The sequence below is a fragment of the Triticum dicoccoides genome, chromosome 1A, assembly GCF_002162155.2.
Source record: "Triticum dicoccoides isolate Atlit2015 ecotype Zavitan chromosome 1A, WEW_v2.0, whole genome shotgun sequence".
Lineage (NCBI taxonomy): Eukaryota > Viridiplantae > Streptophyta > Magnoliopsida > Poales > Poaceae > Triticum > Triticum dicoccoides.
The window spans coordinates 527658000-527670908 of record NC_041380.1 but is presented as its reverse complement, the minus strand read 5'-3'; the positions used below and the strand labels follow the sequence as shown (position 1 = coordinate 527670908).

Here is a 12909-nt window from a genome sequence, read left to right as displayed (position 1 = left end):
CAGCCAAAATAACCTGAGGGAACCTTGTTCAAATTCTGTGTGAAGAGCTAAAAAGGGCCGTCCCATTTAATTCACTGTACATTAATTCACTATACATCGCTGGGAGTAGTAAATGGGTTTTCTTCCCGACCTCTAGGGTCTTGGCTTTTCTTCCCGTGGAAATAACATTGGTCAAAACCAAATGAGGACTTACAGTCTATAGATTCTTGATGTGCAAACAAAAAATGTGTACATACAAACTGGAACGTGGCTGATTCCCCCGTGACTGGAACATGGTAACATGCACGCAACAACACCAAACGTGCCAAGCTCTTCTGGTGAAAGCAAGAGACACATTTACACTAAAACATTTCAACAGCATCATTCAACTTGCAGGTAACACCATGCAAGTACATAGAACCACCGGTCAGAGCAACAATTCTCATAACACCATGCATGTACCATCTAATGTCTGTCACTCGGTAGACGTGTTTCAGGTAATGGGTTACTACGATTTACAGGTCGCTACTTCTACTCCCTTTACTCTACCGTTTCCTCTCAGGTACAGTTGTAGGCATGTTTCAGGAAATGGTACTGCTATTACCACAATTCACGAGTCCTAATTCTATTATCTTTTTCTACTGTTTCCTCTCTGCGTTCAACCACTTCTAGCGCTTGATCTTTCGTTTCTTGGGGTCCTTGGGTTTCAGGAGAAGCTCGGGCTCCTTGAAGAGATATTCCTTGAGATGTATCACCGGGCGATCCTTAATGCGTTCCATTTCTAAGGGTATCGTCTCAAGTTTCTCCATATTTTTATTGATTTTCTCCAGTAAAGTTCGGGCAATTGGATGGTGGGCCTGATGCTTGAGCTTCATTTGGACAAAGCTGCATAGATCAAACAAAATTTGACATCCGTGTCCATAAATGTTACAATGCAATTGAAGTTCATAGATGAATATGAATAGTCAACCATATATGATTTGCACGTCAATATACTTTACCACGCGCACAAAGAAAATGAACTCATGGGGACATGGCTCACACAACATATAACTTTGATATCATGTGGGCAACACAAGCTTTACACAGATGACACTATAAAATGTAAAATATAACTTTGACGTTTTATTAAATACTTAAGTAATTACATCTAAGTAAATTTTGACTCCAAACAAAAAAGTGATGACCAAGCATTTATGGAGGTTTTCAAATTTACATTTGGGCCATTTTAAGTAGGAAACATTTATTAATTAATCAATATCTTTTGAATTTGTTAGCAGAGAAAACCAGCTAATTGTGAACATAATTTTGAACATAATGAAATGGGCATATATTGGTTACACGAAAATGTACATAGCTAATTGTGTGCACATGTTACTTCAAGCACCGTAAAATACAGATGGACGTACACATGTAAAAAATACATTGAGATGTGGGCCCAGCAGAACTGATTTATATGTTTGCGGGAAAACAACTTGACTTTAGTATGCAGCCTTGTACCATTCCCTTTTGTACTCTAGAGGCCTAGATGCATGAAGCAAAGGAACTTTTTTCTACCCCATGGTTTGTACAGACTCTTGTGGAGACTACTGGAAGGAAGCAAGGGAGAGAGAGCAAGAAACGTGAGTCCACCTGACAGAAGACGAGTCCCATGCTCAGTACAGCTTTGGGTCAGTTCAATTCAATTAAAAAGTTACTACAGGTACTGGTGTGCTGTGTGGCTTCTGCCATGACGGGAGTGCCATCTGTGCATGTAGGAGGCGGGCAAGTGGTAGGGGTCAATGCAAAGCGCAGGCATTGCAGCTGTAGGATTGCCATATCCAACGGTATATAACTATATAATATGGCACGAAGATATTTTGGAGTTGCAGCAAAGCAATGTGAACCATCCGATTGAAATAATCCAACGATCAATATTGAGAGTTATTTGTACACTGTAAATAATAATACCTTCGCCTGTCCATGGAAGAGAGACCAAGGGCTTCGTACAGGTCATCACCCAATTCTCTAACCCTTGGCCCTAGTGCAGTGAGCTCCTCGGGGAGCACATTGTAACGATACAACTCCTGCAACTTGTAACACATCCCATTACGGTCTTGTCTATACAATTGAAATCTAGCAACCTCACAAATATTACTAGAGAAAGTATACATTCACAATGAAAGCTATGCCTATCACTTTATGACTACCCCATGCAACACGAGGCTGCAGCAAATCACCTAGTGTTGTACTCCCTCTGTACCAAAATACTTGTAGTTGGGGGAACTTGTACTAGTTTCCCCAGCTACAAGTATTTCGGTACAGAGGTAGTATGTGATTCAGGCATGACTAAATGTGATGATTGCTCAATGATTGATTGTTCTATGAAAAAGTCAGGCATGGCTGGAAACACTAATCTGCGTTTGTACAAAAATAACTAGCGGTAAAACCAATATCAGTAAATTCATCTATCAATAAAAATTCTATTGCTTCAAAGTACTTCCTGTCACAAATCTAATTTATGCAACCTGAAATGAGGATAACAAGTCTACGTTATTCAGTTTGAACCGATCCAGAGAACTGCTGAAACAGCAAATTCATTCAAGTAGATACAACATGTTTAATAACAAGAAACTTACATCTTTTGGACACGGGGATTCTTATCCAACTCCTGGATCAGGAGAAGATCAGCTATGACCGCATCAAATTTCTCTTGCCCATCACCGTAGTTTGGATTCCCGTCCTCAAACGCTGCCTACAAACATTTAAACACATATGGCATATTAGTCACACTAAAGATTGAGATCACATTAGATCTGACAGCCAGGGAACATCCTCCAGAGCAACGATCCAGATGAAGCAACGTCAATATCGAGTCATCATTACCTTCCCGTTACTACACCCCCTATACAGAGTACAGCAGTTTTTGAATTTGGATTTGCCCTGCATCTACAGTGTTCCCGCTAAAGGCTGAGCACTTATAGTCATTGATTGAATGAATCATGCGAGTGAAAACACAAGTGAATCCCTGCAACGTAAGCCATGTATTTGTTTCATCCAACGGCTTGTGTTCACGCAGAGTAATGGTGTTATGGCCGGCCGGCTTAGGCCGCAAGTTATTTTAGTTTTTATTTTCAGATTAGGCAAGTTATCTTAGGCAAGTTATCTTAGGTTGATTCTTCTACAAGTTATCTAGGATATAAATATAGGTTGTAAGACTCTATTTGAAGGCAAGCAATAAGAAGAATATTATCTCCTATTGCCCGGCTCCCTGAGGAGCCGGAACCCTAGCCGCCAACAGCCCTAGCCGCCGCCCTTCTCCTAGCCGCGACGGCGCCCTGCCGCCGGCGCGCCCGATCCTCGCCATGTCTCCCTCCATCCTTCCCTTACCACCTACGCCCTAGACCTGGTAGAGTACTTGATCCTACCAATTTGGTATCAGGTAACCGGGTTTCGACCATGTCTCCGCCAATTCCACCGCCACCACCACCGCTGCCCGCCAACTCCTCCACCACCGCCGCCTCTGCGCCGGGCGTCACGGCCTCGCTCTCGGCGGGCACCACTGCGTCGCTCTCAGCGCCGGTCCTAACGGCACCCGGCACCACGCCGGGCCAAGGGCAGCCACAGGCCCCCGTCCAACACTCGTCGCCGCCATCACCTCCCCCGCAACCGCAATAGTTCACGCCGGAGGCCATGGCGGGCGTCCTCAACGACCTCGTCACCGCGGTTCAAGGGATCCGCCTCTACCTGGCAGGTCCGTACGGGCCGCCCCCACCACTCCATCCAGCCATGGCCGCGGGTCAGCAGGCGCTTCCGTGGTACTCGGCATCGAGGGCCATCACCGGACTCCATCCAGCCATGGCCGCGGGTCAGCAGGCGCTTCCGTGGTACTCGGCACCGGGGGCCGTCACCGGAGGCTACCCGGCGCTCCTCGCCCCAGCGGCCGCACGGCCGCCTTGGGCGCAGTGGCCGCCGCAGATCGCGCCAGCAGCCCCGCCACTTCTCGCCACCACGGGGCCGCAGTGGCCCACCTGGACCGCGCCGGCCGCGCCGTCCTCCGTCGCGCCGTACCTTCCAGCGGCCTCGGAGCAGGGTCCTCCACCGGCCCCGCCCAGCCCTAACCTGGGCACCGGCGCCACGTCTCCCTCCATCCTTCCCTTACCACCTACGCCCTAGACCTGGTAGAGTACTTGATCCTACCAAATGGACCCCCATCGTAGATGATAAAAAGGCAGTGGAAGCTACAAACTACTAGACAGGCAAGCCTACACCACAAATGAACTGGACCCCAGCATGCTTGATGTCTTGCAGGCCCACACGGAATAGCTAAATAGCTAAATATAAAGGTGTCAATGCCCTCTCCAATGCATCGGAGCACAATCCCATGGGTACATGCGTATAGCAGCAACATTGCACTATGCTTGGCTAGGTATTCATGCTAGCATTCTGATCGTGTCTTCCATGCACAAGGCCGTCTCCAGGAATTTGAGGCCCCGGGACAAAATAGAAAGTGGGGCTTGAAATTTCGAAATAAATCATATAACTAATTAAATCATACTCTCACATGAATATATAACTTCAAATAAGTGTTATTAGGTATAATGTTCGTAAATAAATAAAGGGGTTTTATCATTTATGCTACTAGTTGTGTCCCACTACTCAGTTCTGCCATTAGAAGTTATACAACTGCTCAAAAATGCCATCGTTATGTTACATGCTTCCTCAAACATGCCCTTAGATACCTCAAAAATGCCATCATTCGGTTAAATGTTTGCTCAAAATGCCATTAGACACTGTTACTATCAGGTCAAACCTGTTGACCATGTTATATGACCAAAATACCCCTAGACCCACCTATCATCTCTCTCAATCTCACTATGATAAGTGCGGACCCACATATCAGGAGTAACAAGCCAAGAATTTTAGAGGAAAATAAGAACGCTGTTGGAGATCGAGTGGGACCAACACTTTATGTAGTGAGATAGAGGGAGAGCTGGCATGTGGGTTCATGGGTATTTTAGTCATATAACATGATAAACAGGCTTTGAGCTGACCATAATGGTGTATGGTGGCATTTTTTAGCATGCGCCTAACAGAGTGATGGTATTTTTGAGCAGCTGAAACTCCTAGTGGCAAAACTGAGTAGTGAGACTGTTATGACCAGCCTGACTTATGGCCGTAGAAGGCCCACCGGGCAATCTTAGCCCACAAGTTATCTTAGGTTAATTCGTATGCAAGTTATCTAGGTTATAAATATATGCTGTAAGACTCTTTTTCAGATTAAGCAATAAGAATATTATCTCTATTGCCCGGCTCCCAGAGAAGTCGGAACCCTAGCCGCCCCTGCCTCTTGCGCCGCTGCCGCCATCCTCATCTCCCGCGACGGCGCCCAGCCGCCGGCGCGGCCGCTCATCGCCTCGCCCAGCCCCCTCCTTCCCTTACCGCTTACGCCCCAGCCTGGTGGGGTACAAGCTCCTACCAATTTGGTATCAGAGCACCAACTTGGAGACGGCCGACTTCATCGCGGAGGACACCCAAGCCGACGGGGCCGATGCACTACCGCCCCCCTCCCCCGCGGCTGTTGAGGCTGCCCCCGCAGCTGCCCCGGCGATGGCCCTAGTGGTCTCTCTCCACGCGCTCGCTGGCATCCACGATGAGCGAACCATGCTCTTGCCGGTGATGATCCACGGCGAGCGCTTGGTGGCCTTGGTGGATACAGGCTCCACCCATAACTTCCTTCCTGAGGCTACCATGCGTCGCTTAGCGCTTCAGCCGACGAGCGGGGAGCAACTTCAGGTCACGATGGCCAACAACGATCGCCTCCGGTGTCATGGCCTCGCACGAGACGTACCCATCACCGTCGGTGATGAACACTTCTCCATCACATGTGCGGGCATTGATTTGGGCTGTTTCAACTTCATCCTTGGCGTCGACTTCCTGCGGACCCTCGGTCCCATACTTTGGGACTTCGACGCTCTGACGATGACCTTCTGGCGGCTGGGCCGCCACATCCGGTGAGACGGCGTTGGGGGCACAGCACCGGCGACGCCGCGGCTTCAGCTGGCCGCGGCTACCTCCGAGGCCGAGCACCCACTCTTGGAGCACCTTCTGCAACAACACGACGACCTCTTCACCGAGCCGCAGGGCCTCCCGCCGACCCGGGCTTATGACCACCGTATACATCTCCAGCCGGGCTCCGCACCGGTGGCAGTGCGTCCTTACCGCTACCCGCAGCTGCAGAAGGACGAGTTGGAGCGGCAGTGTGCACTCATGCTCGCCGCGGGCATCATTCAGATATCCACGTCGCCATTTACCGCGCCGGTTCTCCTCGTTCGCAAGTCGGACGGCACATGGCACTTCTGCATCGACTACCGCGCCCTTAATGCTCTCACACTCAAGGACAAGTTTCCTATTCCGGTGGTCGATGAGCTCCTGGATGAGCTCCATGGGGCGCGCTTCTTCACCAAGCTTGATCTCCGGTCAGGGTACCACCAGGTTCGCATGCACCCAGACGACATCGCCAAGACGGCGTTTCGGACTCACCACAGCCGCTTCGAGTTCTTGGTGATGCCCTTTGGCCTCTCCAACGCTCCGGTGACCTTCCAGGCTCTGATGAACGACGTCCTCCGGCCCTACCTACGTCGGTTTGTGCTCATTTTCTTTGATGGCGTTCTTATCTACAGCGTCTCATGGGCGGAGCACCTCCAGCACGTCACCATCGTCTTCAAGGAGCTTCGGGCGCACCATCTTCATCTTAAGCGCTCGAAGTGCTCGTTCGGGACGCCTTCGGTCGCCTACCTCGGCCACGTCATCTCGGCCGACGGGGTTGCTATGGATGCCGACAAGGTGGCGGCCGTCGCAGCCTGGCCGACGCCGCACTCCCCGCGGGCTCTTCGCGTTTTTCTCGGCCTCGCGGGATACTACCGCAAGTTTATCCGGGAGTTCGGCCTCATCGCAGCACCACTCACGTGTTTGCTGCGTCGCGACGCCTTCGCATGGGACGATGAGGCGACGGCGGCATTCGAGGCCCTCAAGGGGGCCCTCATGACAGGCCCCGTTCTTTAGATGCCGGACTTTGACCGCCCGTTCGTGGTGGACTGTGACGCCTCGGGCGCAGGGTTCGGCGTCGTGCTTCATCAGGACGATGGCCCTCTCGCTTTCTTCAGCAGGCATTTCGCTCCGCGCCACCTTAAGCTCGCGGCGTACGAGCGGGAGCTCATTGGCTTGGTGCAGGCGGTGCGCCATTGGCGGCCCTATCTGTGGGGTCGGTCTTTCCGGATTCGCACGGACCACTACAGCCTCAAGTTCTTGCTGGACCAAAGGCTCTCGACCATGCCGCAGCACCAGTGGATCATCAAGCTCTTCGGCTTTGACTTCTCCGTCGAGTATCATCCGGGCCGCCTTAACACCGTCGCCGACGCCTTGTCTCGCCGCGACGCCGACCATGACACCACCGGCGGGGACGGCACTCTGCATCCGCTCCAGGCCGACCTTCGGCCTCTTCACCGACATTTGCCGAGCGACGGCGGCTGCGCCCGACGCTCTTCTTCTTCAGCAGCAGTTGGCTGCGAGCGAGCTGGAGGAGCCTTGGCGCCTCGCCAATGGGTTGCTCCTTCACGGGCTCCGCGTCTTCGTGCCGGCGCTTGACGATCTCCGTCACCAGGTGTTGCTCTGGCCCACTCGGCGGGCCATGAGGGGGTGCAGAAAACCCTCCATCGTCTCCGCGCCGACTTCTACATCCCTGGTGATCGGGCCCTGGTCCGCGACTGGGTCCGGTCTTGTGTGACGTGCCAGCGCAACAAGACAGAGACACTATGACCAGCTGGTCTGCTCCAGCCGTTGGAGGTGCCATCTCAGGTCTGGGCGGATATTTCCATGGACTTCATTGAGGGCCTCCCTAAGGTGGGCGGCAAATCAGTCATTCTCACGGTGGTGGACCGCTTCTCCAAGTATGCTCACTTCATTGCGCTCGGTCATCCATACACTGCTGCCTCCGTGGCCCGCGCCTTCTTAGACGGGATAGTTCATCTCCACGGGTTTCCCTCTTCGATCGTCAGCGATCGGGACCCAGTGTTCACCGGCCATGTCTAGCGCGATCTCTTCCGGTTGGCGGGCGTGAAACTCCGCCTGAGCACGGCCTTCCATCCTCAGACGGACGGCCAGTCCGAGGTTGTCAACAAGGTGATTGCCACGTATTTGCGTTGTGTCACAGGTGATCGTCCTCGCGCTTGGGTTGACTGGCTCTCATGGGCGGAGTACTGCTACAACACCTCCTTCCACTCCGCCCTGCGCGCCACTCCTTTTGAGGTGGTCTATGGCCGACCGCCCCCGGCCATCATTCCGGTTAATTCCGCCACGGCTCGGACAGAGGTGGCGGGTGAGCTTCTGCGGCGTCGGGACGAGATGTTGGCCGAAGTCCGGCAACGCCTTCTTCAGGCCCAGCAGCTGGCCAAGCACTACGACGACCACCACCATCGCGAGGCGGAGTTCGCGGTGGGAGATTGGGTGTGGCTGCGTCTTCTTCACCGCTCTACGCAGTCACTGGACCCGCGCGCGAAGCGCAAGCTGGGCCCTCGTTATGCCGGGCCTTTTCCTGTCTTGGAGCGCATCGGGAAGGTGGCTTACCGCCTTCAGCTTCCTGTCGGTGCCCGCATCCACGACGTCTTCCATGTGGGGCTCCTGAAGCCTTTCCATGGGGAGCCACCTGCGGCCCCTTCCGCGCTGCCTCCAACCTTCAACGGGCGCATCCTTCCGAGACCGGAGAAGGTCTTGAAGGCCCAGCTCCGTCGCGGGGTGTGGTACGTGCTGATTCAGTGGGCTGGACTTCCGGCGGACGAGGCCACTTGGGAGCAGCGTGATGAGTTCCGCCAACACTATCCAGACTTTCAGCTCGAGGACGAGCTATTTGCGCAGGCGGGGAGAGATGTTATGACCGGCCTGACTTATGGCCGTAGAAGGCCCACCGGGCAATCTTAGCCCACAAGTTATCTTAGGCTAATTCGTATGCAAGTTATCTAGGTTATAAATATATGTTGTAAGACTCTTTTTTAGATTAAGCAATAAGAATATTATCTCTATTGCCCGGCTCCTAGAGGAGCCGGAACCCTAGCCGCCCCTGCCTCTTGCGCCGCCGCCGCCATCCTCATCTCCCGCGACGGCGCCCAGCCGCCGGCGCGGCCGCTCATCGCCTCGCCCAGCCCCCTCCTTCCCTTACCGCTTACGCCCCAGCCTGGTAGGGTACAAGCTCCTACCAGAGACACAACTAGTGGCATAAATGATAAAAACCCATAAATGAAATATAAATGCTATAATAGTACATGTGGTATTTTGAAGCAATAAAAAAACCTCATGTTCTACCCAAAAAAGCATCATTTGTCTTCTAATAAAAGTAATTATTCAGACAATACATGAGTTCTAAGCTTAGCAAGATAGGAAAACAGGAAAAACCTAAACCTTGAAATTTGAAGCATCAAATATTATGTTTGAGCAGCTACCTAAATAAATAGTTTCATCAATTTATCCGAACTCTCGGAGCATAAAGCAACGTATTAATTGTAAAGATATATAAAATAGAAAGGCCAATCCTGTAATTTACTAATTACAAAACTATGCTACTGTTGTAATGCTCATTGCCAATAATGTTCATTGCAGGTGCACTTGACAATTTTGCAAAATAAATCTGATGTCATGCTGCGTGAAAATCTGTTTGGAGACCTTCTAATTTCACCTTTTCTATTTCGTGAGTTAGAAAAGAAAAACAACCAGAGCTGTGAAGTACAGATAAGCAGAGGTGAAGAGTTCTAAAGCCTTGTTTGGGAGCTTCATTCTGGATGGAGGGATCTTCTAAAGCAACAAAAACTTATACTACACTCCATCATTGTTTCAATTCATTGTCCAGTTTTAGTTATGGTCCGACTTTCCTCGAAGAAACTTTACAATATGCCGATTATATTTGGGATGTTCATTGATTTGCAGTGTTAGAGGTTTTATTGCAAGATTCTGGATTTGGAAAGTCTAGCAAAACGTCGGTTAGTGCAGGGGCTTGGTGAAACTAATAGGCAGTCTGCTTCTTTGACGGTTTTGGAGTTTTAATTAATCCTGAAGCATATTACTTGATTGCTTTCAGTTTGAATTTGCATTCAGTGGAAGCTTTTGAGTTAGTAGTATCTATCAAGTCTGAGATGCGATGTAGATTCTGTGATTCATGGTAGCATTAGTAACTGCGGAAACAACATTAACAGATCACAAAGGAAAATCCCACTACGCTGGATATGTTGAACAGTTTAATAGCGTCTAGTTAACGACTTCGAACCTAATGAAAAAGCCCAAGTACAGCTGATGGCATGACTTGACGAACGGCACAAATGACATCTGGAAATCAAAAGAAATCATCGGAACGACCACCAAATGGGGAATCGCTTCAAGATTGGACCAGATACACCGAACCCTAACGCAAACATCGGACATGCCAATGATCTGAATCAGAGAGGGGGAATGGGAGCGGGAGGGGAGGGGGGAGAGATGCGATATACCGCTTCGGCGGCGGCGGTAGCGGCGGCGCCGGCAGCACCGCGCTCGGCGGCCTCTGCCGCGATCGGCAGCCTCGCGTCTATCGCCGCCATCTAAACCAGAAAACAGATTAGCAACTTCGAGAATGGAATGATATTCCATAGCAGATGCGAGTGAAGGGGAGCTGCGAAACCAGAGGGAGGCGGGGGTCTGGTGGCGACGCCGGCTGCAAGGGAGGCGGATGTGGTGGCGACGCCGGCTGCGAGGGGCCGGATGCGGTGGCGAAGCCGGCTGCTAGGGAGCGGATGCGGTGGCGACGACCGCTGCGAGGGAGGCGGATGCGGTGGCGACGCCCGGCTGCGAGGCGGAATCGGTTCCTGTTGCGACGGCGGAGGCGGAAGCGGAAGCCGGTCTTGTTGCTTGCGATGGTTGCAGGCCTGTCCAACTGGGCCTTTTCTGGCGTTCCAGTCCGATAGCACGCGTGCCCGGTGGCTCGCTGCGGCAAAATGTCGGGCTACCGCACAGGGCAGCGCAGCGAGCGACAAACCTGGGCCGGCCCACTTATACATAATGCGTTCAACCGGTTTTGGGAACCTTCTAGAAGGTTCCCTGAACCGGGTTTTTCCTGTATCATTTTTTTCTGCTTCTTTTTCGGCTTTCTATTGTATTTTCATTTCTCTTTTTTCGTTTCTGTTTTTTTTTTTATTTTTTCGTTTCTTTTGTTTCATTTTCTTTTCAAGTTTATCTTTCTTTCTCAGAACTTGTTCGCAGTTTTACAAAATGTTTACGACCTTATTTTTTATCTCTTTTTATTTTCTTCTCTTTTTAAAAAAATCAAAAAATTTAAATTTTGTTCGTGTTTCCAAAAAATGTTCTATTTTTGAAAAAATGTTCTCAAAATTTAAAATCTGTTCTCGTTACACAAAAAGTACAAACTTTCGAAATTCAGAAAATGTACCGGATTTCAATCTTTTGTTCACATATTCAAAAAATGTTCGCACTTCCAAATTTGTTCGGGATTTTTCAAAATTGTTCTCCGTTTCAAAATATGTTCTCAAAATTCAAAAAATGTTCATACTTTAAAAAATTAATCACTCTTCCAAATTTTTTCAGGATTTTCCAAAATTATTCCTTGTTTCAAAATTTGTTTTCAAGATTCAAAAAATGTTTGGGAATTGAAAAAATGTTCCAGCTTTCCTAATTTGGTCAAAAATTCAATAATAGTTCATATTTTTCAATTTTGTTCACAAATTCAAAAAAATTCTGGAATTTTTAAAAAGTATTTTTTTAGTTTTTGTTCACAAATTCAAGAAATGTTCCCCTTTTCCAAATTTGTTCACATCATCAAAATGTTCCTGTTTTACAAAATTTGTACGAAAATTCCAAAAATGGTTTTATTTTGAGGAAAATATTCTTATAATTTCGAAAAATTCAGTTGTAGGAGGTCTTTGATTCGACCCAATAAATGGACTGTAGTTTTTAGGATTTTTTGGGAATTAATGTTTAAGTTTAGTCTTTGGCGTTTACGTCTTTAATTGTCGTGCTGCTAATTAAACATGAGATGGTTTAGGTCGTGGTGGTTTGCACGGCAGGCCATTTCGTGCGTAGTCTCGTGTTCGAGTTACAGCGCTAGTGTGATTTTATTTTTTGCGATTTTTTTTATCTCGGGAACGTGCCGCCGCGTGCCACTGTAAATGGGCCGGCACACGCTAGCCGCTCCTGTGCGAAGCGCCGGCACTTTGCCGCAGCGAGCGGCCTATAGGAGCTCCCGCTAAAGGGTCCATGCCCGCAAAATCCTATTCGGCGCCTAAGCGCAGGAGCAACTAATCAAAAGATAAACTATGATAAATCTTCAATATTCTTTAGCAAACGATGTACGGAGAGAATTAGAGGAGAAGTTAAAGAGATATTGGAAGTGCCAAATGAAACCCTCAATGCAAAATATTTCGGCAAGCCATCTGATGTTGGCTGCTCAAAAAATGATGCTTTCAAATACTTAAAAGGATTATTTGTGAAGCAAAGTGCAAGGATGGATTGAAAAAACTATGTCTACTAGTGTAGGAAAAGAGGTTTTGGTTAAGTCAGTGGCCCAGGAGGTTCTGGTTTACTCTATATCTTGTATTAAACTGCCACGTGGTTTATGCGAGCATCTGAATATGTTCATATGGAAATTTCGTTGAGGCTGTAAGGATGGAAAACGCAAGTCTAGTTGGGTCTCCTGGGAGGCGATGACTCAGACAGAGGCGATGACTCATCGCAATCTGGGGAGGTCAGGTCAAGTGACCGTTGGAAGAAGTACCCCTCAATTAAGAATTTCACCTAAACACCCGCTACGATACAATTTGCAAACAGCACACCCCTCGTACGCGTCGGGCCAGCCCATTCTGCCTTATCTTTTTTGCTAAAACCTGCAAAAAGTTGCGGCCGACAGGATTCGAATCA

At 49.4% G+C, this 12909-nt stretch overlaps 1 long non-coding RNA gene across 1 annotated transcript; it reads right to left on the bottom strand.

Annotated features, from left to right (window-relative positions):
- Window positions 1-396: 396 nt before the first annotated feature.
- Window positions 397-10856, bottom strand: LOC119285907. Its single transcript, XR_005139972.1, has 5 exons — window positions 10661-10856; window positions 10491-10580; window positions 2598-2713; window positions 1930-2045; window positions 397-864 (listed from the first exon to the last, which is right to left on the bottom strand). It is a non-coding gene; the product is annotated as an uncharacterized LOC119285907 (long non-coding RNA).
- Between the last annotated feature and the right edge of the window lie 2053 nt (window positions 10857-12909).